This window comes from Aquila chrysaetos, chromosome 10 (genome assembly GCF_900496995.4).
Source record: "Aquila chrysaetos chrysaetos chromosome 10, bAquChr1.4, whole genome shotgun sequence".
Classification (NCBI taxonomy): Eukaryota; Metazoa; Chordata; class Aves; order Accipitriformes; family Accipitridae; genus Aquila; species Aquila chrysaetos.
Window position 1 is genome coordinate 25880178 of NC_044013.1, and position 14194 is coordinate 25894371.

Below are 14194 nucleotides of genomic sequence, written 5' to 3' on the forward strand. Positions count from 1 at the left end.
TCTATAATCTTTAGAGAGGATCCTGCTTCTGACTATTCCACTGATTTGCCACTGGCAAGTCCTCATGTCAATGGGTTTTGTGAAAAGAAAGCAGGCTGCTTGAGCTATCCAATATGGACTGAATGTCCTGTTTCTTCACATTCCTCTGTGCCTAATGGATGCTTTGCTAGTAAAGCGGGGGGGCACCTTGTTCATTTACTGTTGGGGCTATCAGTTTCCCATCCTTGCCTTGCTGATCATCTTGACAGCCACTTACCAAGTTTATTTTCTGAGCTGTATCTTAAATTGTTACTAATTTCTTGGTCGATGGGGCAGGGTCTTGGAGAACAGCCCATCAAAACTCATTCTTCAGGGTGTGTTGTTCTGTTGCATTTTTTCCAGCCTGCAGGCTAAAACAGAGGTATCAGGAAAAGGTGGCCTCGGAAGGCCGCTTGACCATGTAAAATTTCTGCCCTGCTTTTCTGTTGTGTAGGACATAAAAATCTCTAGGCTGTTTCTTGTACACAAGTCATGTATCTTTTAGCCTGTCATAGCTTGTCTCATTCTCATACTCCATGGAGCTGCTTGTTCTCCGCAGACCCTCCTATGGCTCCTCTAATTTCATCAGAAGACAATGAAGGAGGATTCTCAAATTAACATTATTACATGCCAACTTGGAAGAACTTTACAGAGCTGTTACTTGTAAGCAGTTTTCCCATTTTCTACATCCACAAGACTAGTATATTCTGTAGAGGTGAGGAGGCTGAGCAGTCAGAGAAGTGTCATAACACTGCTCTGCAACCAAACACATTTTTTTAAAGATGGCAGCTAAAGGAACCCTGTACTTATATTTTATAATATGTGGGCTCAACAGAATATGCCAGAGAGCCCAAAACTACATGGCTTTCTTGAAAATTCCTGTGTAGTCAGAAAGAAAAGAGTCTTATGGTCTAAAACCAACCAAAAAATAAAGCTTGCCCCTGTTCCCTGCCCCCTCCAGCCACCTCTCTTAAAAACTCTTACAGGGATTATCTTTTAGTGTGTTTTCAGCTCTGTACATTATGCATCTTCCTCTACCCCATGTTGTTTACCATATTCATCTTGTCACTCACCTTGCACTGTTATTCATCCCCTTCTTCTCACCCACTTGTATCTATTTTTACTGGCTTCATTGCAGCTTCCTCTGACATCACCTGCTTCAGGTCCCACAACTCTACCCATGCCTGTTTCCCTCTCTCCTTTCCCTGACATTTCTCAGAGTGTTTCTCTGCCTCTGTTTCTCCCTTATTTCTCTGTTCCAATCCATGTAGTTCCCAAATGAAGACCATTCCCTGTCTTTCTGTGTTATCCATGGCTGTCAAATTTTCAGCTCAAAAATCGGATAGCCAAAAAAAAGCATTAAAATAATTTCTAGGACCTCCTGAACACCTCCTCCCTTGGTCACTAAGGATAGTTGTTGTCACCCTGTCTGTTCCTCAGCTCTATAACAAGATTGTCATCTTCTATTCTGACCCCTTTCTAGCTACTGCATTCAAGCTGTTAATCTTGTCAGGTCTCTAAGATGCAGCATTTCCTTTCCTATCCATCCGTCTTACTGTATATCCCAATCAGCCTGTCTTTATTCCAGAGCATCATTAATACAGCATCCTTTGTTCTGCCTGTGTCCAATCTTGTATTGAAAAGATCCATTTTCCTAGGCTATTGCATGGACTGTGCCAGCCTTTGCTTCTCTCTGCTTGTTCCTTGTTCCACCACATCTATCATTACATGCTTTGTTTTGTTTCCCAGACCATTCCTGTCTGTATCCCTTGCCTGTCATCGGTCATTCAGTATTGAGAGAGAATTTTCCACCTTCAGTCAAACCCAAATGTATGCCCAGCACTAGCCCAACCCACCCTGGAAATGTGTCATCTTCTGTGTGTGATGCTGGAAGCTCCCTTGCCTCAGCTCACAGAAGCGTGTGGGATGTGTTGTGTCGGTACGTGGCTCACAGCAGCAACATGGTTCCTCTGACACCAGAGCTCTAGGCCATGACAATAATTCCCAGGTGCTTCAAATGTGTTAATAGTTATTGTTGCTGCTCTTGAAAATAAAACTTGCTTTAGGAGACCTTGGAAGATTTTCTAGCTTTAGTAGAGTCTGAAAGCAAAAGAGTGGTTGCTAAGCACATTGTCGTCTTTTTTTTTTTTAATTGTTGTCAGGGGTGGCCCATGTAAACAGCCGCTTTTCTTGCAGCGTACCAATGTGGCCATGCCTTAGTCTATGCACTACACAAAGAAACTGTCAGGGCAATTTTCTTTCCATTGATAATTATCTCATGAATCTTAGTACTCAAGCAAGAGAACAACTTGTAATGTTTTGGCAGTATTACATGAGTAAACTGCCCAGGGAAATACTGGCTGTAAAAGCTGTGTGGGCTTAAACCATGCAGTACTAGCTAGAGAAACATGCAGTGGGAGTAACTGTACTCTAGTAACACAGTGTTACACACTTGAAAATTCAGAGCAAATTGTGGGCCTTTGACAGGCTGTTTTCCATTTTAGAAATATATGATCAAATGCAGTTTAAGAAGGTGTACTTGTTCTGATGTTTTCTGGCCATGGCTCGATAGTGAATGACATCCTTTTGGAAGGTGTTAGCTGCAGTTGTTACTGAGGGTTAATTCAATGCATAACAGGGTTGATAGTTGCTTAGGTTGGATGCTGGGCAAGTGTGATAATGGGATATTTGGGAGTTAAGGAAACTTGGTTTTCATGGATTGATTTGCAGGTAGCAATGCTTGCCTCTCACAATTTCATTCTCAGTCCTTGTTTTCAGCTGCTGAACTGAAAACTGAGTGGAAATTTGTCCATTGAATGTTCACTCAGAGCCTGGATTCTTTTGTGAAAGATGCATTTGAAATGGTTCGATCACCCCAGTGTTATTAGGTGGAAGTATTTTCATCACCCAGTTAAAAAAATAAAAATTAATAGAAGCTTCTTCCCCAAGAAGCTCTTCAACAGCTCTGTGTTATGAAAAAGGCAGTAATAATTTGGTGATTTTTATGTCAGAGACAGGTTAAAGGGGGGAAAAAAAACAGTCATATGGATCCAGGTGAAATTTGTTACTTTGGCTGTTGAACTGTTGCAGGTTTCTGCGCGTGCTGAACATGTTCTCCTCCTCTGCAGTTCTGTATACGCAGCATCCAAACAGCCAGTGATCCAACTAGAGGGACAGGGGAGTTGATATTTGTGTCTGTGGCTTCATTGGTGTAAAAAGAGAGTAATGCTACCTCAGAAGATACCCTATTTAGGAACATCTTAGGAAAACTTGTCAAGAAGTTAGTATTTGCTTACTCAGTGCTCTGTTTGCATGGTATGCAAAGCTCTGTTGAACAGAGCAGGCAAACACCACAGAGCTGACTGCCAGCCTGCTGACTGCTGCTGTGCCCTGTGCAGAGAATGAGGTAGTTCAGCTGGGGCAAAAAAGTACACGACTGTGTATCATATCAGATGGGCCTAATCCAGCCTCAAATCTAGCACTACTTCTCCTGTCTTTGTTACTTGTTAATATTTTGACACATTTTTCACCTCATCAGAGAGAGGGTGTTGATAAATGACCCAGTAAGTGTGTTCTTTTTTCCTCTAGTGATTTTTAGAGCACAGTTTGTTTATGCCTTCAATACTAATCATCCTTGGCTTTAAGAGGAGTTGAATTGCATTGTGTGTCTTCCACTTGTAGCAAACACATCCCTGTTTGTGCTAAGTCAAGTATAGGAAGTCCTGGAAACGTGCTTTAGCATGATATCTAGCTTACTACTCAGAGCCTTGCTTTCCAAGTCTGCTGTCTTGCAAGAGAGGGGAAAGGTGCTGACGGCAGGGCTGGTCCCCTCTGCATGGCTGCCCTCAGGGGCCTCGCTCTGGGGCATGTGCTCTTTGCTTTCCCGGTGCACTGGATATAACTTCAGGGCTCGACTTCTCATTTATTTGCCTGTTCTACTGAAGCACCTGTGCTGCTTATTACAGTTACTGATTTTTCACGTTTATGTACATGTGCCTTTCAGTTCCCAGTTCAGCTGCTACAATATTGAAATGCTGATTTTGTTCGGCAGGCAAGTGGGTTTGTCTGTACGCTTCTGGCCTCCTAAAACTGACACCTAAAACAGTCTTCAAAAGCTTAGGCCTCAATTGCTGCAGATAAAAGCAAGGTGACGAGTAAGGGCTGGACAATAATTAGTATAATTTTGATGGAAAGTAAAGGGGTGTCTTTCTGTTTCTGCTTTATCTAGTATTAGACTGGGGGTTCTTGAATGATTTACTCTCTGAAGGCTTGAGACCAGCTTCTGTGACTGCAGCATGGCTTTGTGTGCAACCAGGCCTTCGAGGCTGCTCTGTGCTCACCACTTGCACCGTTTGAGTGGCAGCTTTATTCCCTTGGTGCAGTCTTGGCTGAGGATGGCTCTTAGAGGAAGGATTAGATGTAAATTATTACAATTGCAAATTAGATTCCAATGAAGATTGTGCAGCACTTACTTGAAATAATGGTCCCTCAATGATAGTTATACAAACTAAGTCCCACTCTATTACAAGCCACAAGGTGAAACATTCAGCTATTTTCATCTCTTGGCTGATGCCACCTACCACAGAAGCATGTCTGACCAGTGAGGAAAAAGAATGAGGCTTTATTTCTGTCATAGAAAAATGCCACATGGTGTTTAGCAGCATGTGGCAGCAGCTGGAGACCCCCAGCCCCACAAACACTTTGCGTTACCATGGAAGTAACTCCCCCATGCGCAGAGACTCTGCAAAGGACTGTATGAGGGGATTCACTGCTTGGGGGTGAAAACAAAAGCCAGGTCACAGCTAGAGTCACTGCAGTTGTTGTCTTTGTTGAGACCAGTTTCTACTCATGCTTGCTTATTCATGGTGGGGTCAGAAGGGTGACTGCACCTTAACATTAATTGTGTAATGCTCCAAGATGTACACAAGGTAAGCGTGTTCTATGTGCCCAGGCAATGTACTGCAGGAGGGCACTTAGGTCTGTACATCAGAAAAGCAAAGGAACATAGCTGTGGCTTAGGATGTTTCTTAGAGACAGGTCCAACAAAGATAGGTGAAAATGCACGCTCTGTTACAATTTTGCATCTTTTTTTCTGTATTTTCATCTCAGTATCAGTTTCCCCCCAACTTCTCCTTCCAGGTGGTCTCAGAGCAGTGCCCAAGAAGTAAACTACTTTCCCCTTTAAGATGTCTTTATAGATACTCAGTCAAACTTTCTATGCTTTCACCTTCAAATGCTCAAGCATGTTCCTGAGTGGCAAACATTTCAGATTACTGGAGAATTACATCATCATGGATTTTAGAAATTGCCTAGTGTCCTGTGGCAGCAACAGTATACCTCTGCCAGCTTGAGTCACCAGTGTGTGACTTGGTGGGTCACTGGAGTTGATCTATTTCTTCACAGTGTAACTAAGTGACTAGAGAAGATAGTAGTTGCTGTGCAGGTTTCAAAGAAGCATGTGTGATCATGCTTCCCATTCACCATGATTAGCTTCTCCTGAAGATCTGCATCCCTCCCAAATACTGTTTGGTGGCTTGTGCCCAAACTCAATCAGTTCATGAAAAGCCTTCAAAATGAGACAAGATTTGCAGAATGCCCAGGAGTTGAACAATGTGATGATGCGAGTCAACTGTGGACTTGAAGAACTTTCATTAAATTGAAGTCTGCAAGCTTAGGGACCTAAGTATTATGTTGTGGTGCATATGGCAAGGAGAATTGGTTTTTCAGAGCCATTAAGTGAATGCAGGCCAAAAACTTAAAAACACCTGGGAGCTGTGGATCCCAGTAGTTTGCTCCATATGTGAAGTTCTGATTACCAGGTCTTGAAGCTGCACTGAGAGCACAAGCCCTCGTCCTATGCATTATTCCCCTTGTTCTATGTTTAGGCTAGAGACAAGGAGATTTGCTGGGTCTTTAAGTTCAGAAACCGGCAAACTGAAATAATTCTAGACTTGATTTTATAATGCTTAGAAGAGACAGATATCTTAAATGTTACGGAAGCATTAGGAGACAGTGGAAGTTGTTTGACTGCTTGGCACTTTCTATATAACTCCTGCTGAGGTTAGCACAGTTTGGGGAAAAAAAACAAAATGAAAGAAAAGTACCCAGCCTCTTAAACCTTTTTCCTTTTAAATCTCTCAGCTGCTGTGTTCCAGGATACATACGGGAGCTATACAGATCTTCAAGAAACATTATGGGCACTGATGTGCTAACAGCTGAAAAAAGACAGCTTTTTTTTATATGTATTCTCTCAATTGTGGGAGCAGCTGAGTGCGTTCTCTTCATAGCCACTTCATGTGGCTGTTCCCTCATTGCCCTTCCCAGAGATGGATGCTACCATAGGTGTTTAGCAGTTAGTATGATTAAGGGGGGAGCCATGACTTCTGGTTCCTGCTCTTAGGAATGTGTGTGTATATATACATATTGTGGTTTTGGATTTATGGGTTTTTTTTCATGTTTGAAACCACTGGGTGAAGTGCAGAGTCAGCCTCTTTGCACCCAGCTCCATGCACGAGCTAATGTATCATCTAGCCCTAGCTCCAGGGGCTGGATTGCTGGATTCACACTCCTCAGTTTCATGAGGGGTGTGTGGGGTGAGCACTGGAAGATGCGGAATTACCTTCCATCAATGAACGACTTGAATACTGGGCCCTCCTCTTCCTTTCCTAGGGAGTGCTATTACTGCTGGCTGTCGAGTAAAAGGTGGGCTCTGCTTTGCTGGCTAGAGGAAAGAAAAGGGCTGCTACTGTAGTCAAAAGAGCCTGTCTGTGATGGGTGCTCTCCAAGAGCCATCGCTGGCCTTTCCAAGGAGGAGTGCCTTTTCATCCTGACCCTGACGAGACACTGGTGGGAGCTGTGCTTAGGCTGGGGCATCTGTGAGTGTACCCCAGGCAGCTTGATGCTTGGTGAACTTCACGGTCCAGCAGCAAAATGTTAAGTTCATAAAAGCACGTTTAGGGCTCTGCAGAGCTGACTAAAGGTTTTCTGGTTGCAGAGATTCGGGTTTTGAGTGCCTTAGTCCCACGGAGGCATTGGCAGAAGTAGCCAAGTCCTTTAGACATTCTGGCTGCGGGATCCTGCTGGGGAGCGGACGGCAGAGTCCAACAGGAGCCGCTTCTCCTGGACCCCCAGTCAGAGGGCTGCATCTCCACCTGTCCTCTTCGCAAACACCCAGCAGCTTGTTGCACGCTCAGGTGTGCCAGAAGCAGTGCGTGCCCTCACGGTGCCCTTGCGCTGTCCCACGGCCAGCTTTCCCCAGCCCCAGCGGGAGCAGCGGGATTTGCCTTCTGGCAGGACTTGTCTCTATTGCTGGCACGCTCTTAGTGCGGGTAGAAGGATTTAAAAAAGCAGCCGCCTAATCCACTCCTGACCCTCCTTAAAAGCCTCCCCTGCACACCGCCACGTTGGGCTGGCGCTTGCCGCGTTGCTAAGGCCTGCATGTATCCTGGAGACGGCGCCCAGCAAATAGCTGAGTCGCTCTCTGGAAAGCCAATATCGCAGCCCGGATTGCAGTGCTCCGGCACGCTCGGGCTTTCTGCGAGAAGGAATTCAACGTCTTCCGTCTGCTAAAGCGATGGCGACGGTTCCTTCGGCAAAGAAGATGTGGAAACCCACGGGTGTGCCGATAAGCGTCCCCCTGACATAAGGGGGTGGGGAGGAGGGGGCGTTTTGGCACACGTGCTGCGCAGGACCAGCAATGGCTGTGTCGAACCATTTAGACTTCTGCTTTTGAGAGCTGCAAACCAGCTTTTGTTCACAGCCCTCTGCCCCCATCCGTGCCCCCGCTGTGGGCTGTACAGCGGTCACTTGAGAAGGCTGCTGCTGTTTTGTTGGGTTTTTTTTTTTTCCGGGGGCTGAAGCCATGGCAAAGGTCCCTGACCGAAGCAGGCACAAATGGAGTGCGCTTCACACTTTCCTCCGCTGCAACATGAACCCGGAGACCCAGCGGGTAGTGGTCTTTGTCATCCTGCTCTTCCTCATCATCGTCAACGTGGTGCTGATGTTTCTTTTGGCATTTCACTGAAGGAGGACTGTCGGTAGTGGTGTCGTGCATGGGGGTTTCCAGGACTGGGCGACAAATCAGCAGGTCAGCTTGTCGTTGTCTGCCTCTGGTCTGCTTGTCTGCCGTTACAGTAACTGTGTGTCTCAGAGTATCCCTCCTTTGTTTTTTAATCATCGGTTCCTTCCCCACCCTGCTCCCCTCACTCTCCTCTTGTCATCACCTGTGCCTTGCGGTTTGGATCACCGTTAAACCAGAGAAAGGGAAAGAGGTAACAGAGCCAACCTGCTTAATTGTAACCGCTCTCCGTGGCCCTAATCAGCCTCAATTCCTAACGATGATGATACTGTGCCTATGCGTAGCACTTCCCAGCCCTGGAGAAGCCCGAAGTGCTGCTGCTTTGTTTGCAGAGGGACAGTCATCCTATAACGAGCCCTTACACAAGGACCTGCTACATGTAAACACCTGCTGTAAAAATCTGAACCCCGTAATGCCTCCGTTGCTCTGCCATTGTGAACATTGTGCTCTGCGGTGGCATGAGTAATGCCCAATTAGCTAAAGTGATTGATCAATAGAGTGCATCAGAAATTCGGGCTGAATAAATGCTGCAGCAGTGTGGAAGGAGTGTTTTGTTGGCTTTTATCCCGTTTCCTTTATTATACCTCAGTGCTTATCTGCTACATGTATTAAAATGGCTGGCAGAACCACAGCACAGGACACTGCTTGAAGGCCACATGTTTCTCACTGGCCGGTAGTAGCCAGGCACAGTGGGGAAGCAACTCAAGGAGCACTCTTGTAGACCCATTAGGAGGGAAGGGTAGCAAAGCAGCATGCTCGCTCCAGGCCTGTTCACCTCAATGATGTTTTATCGGCAGCCTTGTACATCACAACACTTCCAGACTTGGGCATTGGCACCTCAGTGGATCAACCCTCTACTCGATGCCATTGAAGGAGACCAATTCCTGGAGGAAGACAGACTGGAAAGGAAGCCATGGTGCTCTGGTCTTAATGACGCTGCTTGCATTTGTGCTGGAGACTGTGCAAAATATCCAAGCCCTTAAAATTCAGCAGGATCCTTCATTTTGTGTGTTAGGTAATCTGCAATTTAAGTACAGCTTTCATGAGGGCAGTGCATTTGCTGGCACTAATGGTTGAAGTTACTGCAGTCCTTTCAGACCTGAATGTTTATGGCTTCTGGAGTCTGATCGGATGTTGAGAAAGGCTGGATGGTGATGTTGTCTCTGTGATCATGAGTGGTGTACTCTGTACCAGTTATTTATGTTATTGTGTGTAGTACATTAGTGTTGTGCAAACCGACGTCACTTTAGCACACAGAAATGAAATTTGTACTTGCTGAGCTCCTTTCTGTTACATCTGAAGTATGGAACACCCTTTTCCCTGAGAGAGGAGAGTCTCCTGCAGTGCTGGGTGGGGGGCAGCAGCAGGCCCCAGGTTGCTGCACTTCTCTGGGAATCTCTTATGTAGATGAACAGTTTTGAATTATTAAAAATCTCAGACTAGGCTATTAACTCTATTAGCTAGACATTGTGATAAACAGCCACTGGAACCATCCAGTATTTGCTGTTTTCTGAAGTTACCATTTTAAAAAAACCCTCCAAACCTCAGCACACAACACTGCCTTTCAAACAAATCTGTTTTCTCTCCCCTCTAAACTTTACCCATGGTCTTAGTTACAGCTGGAATCAGAACTTTATGGCATAAGGTGGAAAAAAGATTGTTTATTGGAAAGGACAAGTGAAAGATGTGAAAAAATACCTCAAGTCTTCAAATGACAGATGAGGGACCAAAGTATGGCTTTGGGGTCATAGGTGTCAGCGACAGAAAGCTTTTGGCAGCTGCTTGTGAGGGCAGATCATGCACAAGGTTTGAGCAGGCTCTGAAAGTGCTTGAGCATTCATTCAGAAGCTCTCACCCCTCATCTAGTGGGTGTGTGTTTTGCTCTTGACAGCAGTGGGAGCAGTAACAGGCCTCAGCATCATGGTAGCCCCTGCAATGTGTTTGAACTGTCAGTTATTGCTGTCTTGCCTGCTCTGTATCTTGAAATAGTGCAAAACACATCTGGTGTTAGATGAGAACTGCAGTTATTCACAGGGCCTGCATATGCACACACAGCTCTGGAGAGTAGCCGGTAGGTCAACTCCATTCATAATCCGAACATTTGGCTCAACACATACAAGCCGTGTGGGGCGGCTGGTAAGCTGAGCACAAACGTCTGCCAGCCAAGACTGATCCTAGATTCACAAAGTGACGAGTGCTCTTGTTTAGCTCGGTGTCGTGTCACTGAAATACTCCTTGGGTGGCTTTTGTCACTGAACTAGAGACTGTAGCTTCCTGTTATAGTCTGCCTAGGAAGGTGCTTCAGGGAAGTTTTCCAGGAACTTATTTAGTGTCCTTCAAAATTAATTAGGTAGCTGGACCTGGTCTTGTGGTGATGAAGTAATTCACCCTCTGCTAGCTGCTACTTGCTCAGTTTGGGGAAGTCCTATTCCCACTGCTTGGAAGGGATCGAATACCAAACCTGGTGATGGCGGGCTCCTGGGGCAGGCACAGCGCTGCTGTGAGCATGCAAGTGCTCCCACAACGCTGGAGCCTTCTCCTTCCCTTCTCTCTCTGGCCCACTTTTATCCCATCTGCACCATACCTGGTACGGCGTTTTTTGTTTCCAAAAAGTTCCCTTTGCTCTGCCCAGTTACAGTGGCAGTGTCTGTGGGAGCCAGAGCCATTTGCCTCTGCTTCTTTGACACATGAAAGCTTGTGCAGAAGCAGCCAGTGCATGTAATGGGACGTGGAGGAGTGTCTTGCTAGCAGCTGATCCAGTGCCCCCAAATGCTCACTGCTGATACTAGAGAGGAAATGTAAGTCTCGGGAATAACATGAGTTTGGGCAGTTAATGCCTCTGAGGTACAGAGCTGCCACATTGCTTCCTGCAGGGCAGCTCTCCTCTCTGGGAAACATTGCAGTTGTTGACACAAAGGAACCAAGACTTCCCCAGCGGGAGAAGACCTGCCTGCTGCTAGAGAAATAAAGCAAAGATCTGTTTTCTTCAAGGGCTATGAGGAGTACAGGACAGAGAGGGATGACCTGGAAGAAAAGTATGTTATAGAAAACAGTAACACAAGTGCTGGTGAAATTGCCTCCCCCTTCCCTGTATGGGGCAATTTGCATTACCCTTGCATAGGGCAATTTCACCAGATTATTGGTACCAGAATAGTTGGGAGCAAAAAAACTAGAATTGTTCTTGCATTTAAAAATTCTTATAACACAAATTGCAAGATTACAGAGTACTCATTGGAGATACGTGTTACAACACTGCCTGCTGCAGGTGTTAACACTGGTTGCTAAGAGCCTGGGAACACTTTTCCTCTTAATATTTAATGTTAGGTGAATTTTCATTTTCTCTTTCCACTGCTTGTCTAGGTGTTCAATACCTGACTAGTCCTGAAGTATCTGTGTCGAGTTTTGTTATGGGGAACCCAGTGTTTTTCTCTTTTGTCAACTTCACCTACAGCTGTGTACATTAAGCTGGAAGCTGCAGTTGGCGTATAAGTGTTAATCAGTCTGATACTAGTTGTGACTCATTCAAGCCTGCCTCAGATCTTGGCTGAAGAAGCTGCAATGGCCGATAAAGCCCAGGAAAAATAAAGCTGGTGAAGGATCCCTGTATCATGTGCAGGAGCTGTAGATGGTGATAGAATGACGGTGGGGAAGGAGAAGACTTTGGCATTTCTGTCAACAAAGTTGGCTTTTTTCTTTGCTGTCAGTGCACTTATTTGACACAAGAGACAGATGCTCTGCAGGAAGGCTGTGATTGCCTTCCCTGCAGTGATCTGAACGTCAGGCTCTGCCATGGCATTTGGGCTGTGGCCACAGGGAGGGAACAGCATGACCAGGGAAGGGGGAGAGATGCAGTCACTGCCCCTCTGCAAAGCACTTGGGGTGCTTGGTGCCCACTGTGCTCTCTGCTCCTGCTGCAGACCAGGCCATGTCAGCCAGGCCCTTTTGTGGCTGCTGGACTCTCCCTTCTCCTCCCTGGGGTGCAGAGTAAGAGCTGTGTGTCCATTCTTTTCCCTGTGCTGCCACTGCAGTACTGGTGTACTCCAGCTGCGTGGCAAAGCAGTGTGCAGGGATGGGACAGGGTATTGCTTCCCTGAGCCCTGCATGGGTAGTTTGTGTTGCCCCTGCATGGGGCAAGTTCACCGGAACATTTAACAGGCACGAGTTTTGCTCTGCTACTGCTTTACTTTGAGCCTGCAAGTGCAAAGAGCATCTATGAACAGGAGTGAGACTAAGACATCATTTCCAAAGGGAGATCTGGGCTTTAGATTGTATCTTTTCTTAATTTGTTCTCCCAGGCTAAACTCATTTCTGTGGTGGTATCTGCTGTCTTTGTGATTTATTCTTGAAATCTAAGGCGTGAGCTGGCCAGATAAGAAACACAGTAAGCATTTTAGATTGATAACATCAACAATTACTTTTAATTAATGCTTCCAGTGTTTTGATTTAAAGAAAAAAAAAAAAACCAACCCAAAGAAGTCCAATTATGCAGGTTAAAGAAAGATTTTAAGAGGGGGAGTACTTGTTATTTATGCCATGTCACTGGGCTTATTAACTACAGAATGTGCTGGAAACTCTGGAATAAAATTATGTCTAATTTGAATCTTTGTACCTGTTCTTTGGCTGGGATTACTCCAGGCATGACTGTGGTTGTCACATATAGTGCACCCACTTCGTGTCTGTGTTTGGCAGTAGTGGAAATGGGACTCAAAAGTGGTAGCATGGACTTGCTGAAGGCCCACAGTGGCGTTCTCTATCCTGTTGCAAGCATGCAAGCCTTCTGTGTTTATAACTGGTAAGAGTGATGGTCAGCTCAGCTATGCTGGTAGTGCTAAAAGAAAAATATTTCCCCAAGTACCAAGAGGATGTTGTTGAACCTTTCAGCACAGGAGTCAGTCAGGTGTGAAGGACCGTGGAGAGGGAAATTTGGGAGTTTGCTCTCCCTTGCAGCTCACCAGCCGATCTGGCCCCTCTGGAACAAGGGCCTGGTGCAGGTCTCTGGTCCCACGCATGGTGCTGCAGCACCAAGGTCCCATATCTTCCCCTTCTCCCTCCAGGGAGGGAGGCCCTAGCACAGTCCCTTCCAGCATGCTTTTCCCTCCAGAGAGCGCCAGTTTCACATTGGGCACCTGAATCTCTGCTGTCCCTTGGTGGCAGAGCAAGTAGAGCCTCCACCAGTTGGGGGAACAGGAGCTGCCTTTACCCCCCTCCTTTCTATGTGCAGCAGCTCCTGTCCAGAGCAGGCTGCTGGGCAAAGCCAAGGTGACACAGGGCATGGAGCAAACCACCATAGCATCCACACTTAAAAATCTTGTACTTGTTTGATGTTGCATCCATTTAGGATATCAACACAAGAATGGAATTAGTATGTTGTCTTCTACTAAGCTGTGCTGGTTTGTAGTGACCACTATGCAGGGGCAGTACCTGAATGTTATTTATAGGCCCAGTGTTTATAGCCTTTGTGGTAAAAAAGATGGGCTGCTAAGGAGTCATGAGTTAGTATTTTTTAGTATCCCAATTCACACCTGTAGCACCCAGGAGTCAGGACTTGTTATATACTAAGCACTATCTAATTATGTAGTGAGAAAATTTGCACTAGACACCAAGAGAGGACAGCCAGGGACTGCAGTATCCCATTGCTGCCTGATTTACCGGAATGTGCTCTGCACTGAGCCGCTTTTGCAAAACTACTTTGTCATACTGAAAAGCCTGTGGCCACTATGGGGGGGTTGTGCAGGGAGTCAAGGGGACTAAAATGAGAGCCTGCGCGGAACAGAAGATACGTTGATTTTTTCCTATTTGGACTAAAGAAGCCATGTTCTGCAGGAGGAACAGCAGGTGCTTCAGTCTCCCATAGTTAGAGAGCTTGTTTGCAATGTGGTCTTGGAAACAGGAATGTGTTTCTGGTTTGAGGCTTTAGCTTTGTTTAGGCCATTAGGTCTCTTCATCCAGACGATGCGAACTTGAGACAAATGAATAAAATGGATGTATTCAAAAGTATACTAGTATAGGGTCGCAGAAGATCCCAGGAACCTGCTTCTTGAATCAATCTTCTTTACTTAGCACAGGACACTTGCAATATGAAAAGGTTAGTGTTCTGGG

At 45.8% G+C, this 14194-nt stretch overlaps 1 protein-coding gene and 1 long non-coding RNA gene across 4 annotated transcripts in view; both read left to right on the plus strand.

Annotated features, from left to right (window-relative positions):
- The window catches only part of ARHGEF4 (Rho guanine nucleotide exchange factor 4), a 236383-nt gene that overhangs the window by 190084 nt on the left and 32105 nt on the right, over positions 1-14194 (plus strand). The window contains exon 1 of one of the 3 annotated variants that reach the window (XM_030028408.2): positions 7500-8104. The exons of the other annotated variants lie outside the window; for them this stretch is intronic. The gene's annotated coding sequence lies outside the window, so the exon portion shown is untranslated. Of the gene's footprint in view, positions 1-7499; positions 8105-14194 lie in introns of those variants that run through there. 3 annotated transcript variants of the gene reach the window in all.
- On the plus strand, positions 8111-12600 carry LOC121233615. The gene is made up of 2 exons (XR_005933482.1): positions 8111-9110; positions 11456-12600. It is a non-coding gene; the product is annotated as an uncharacterized LOC121233615 (long non-coding RNA).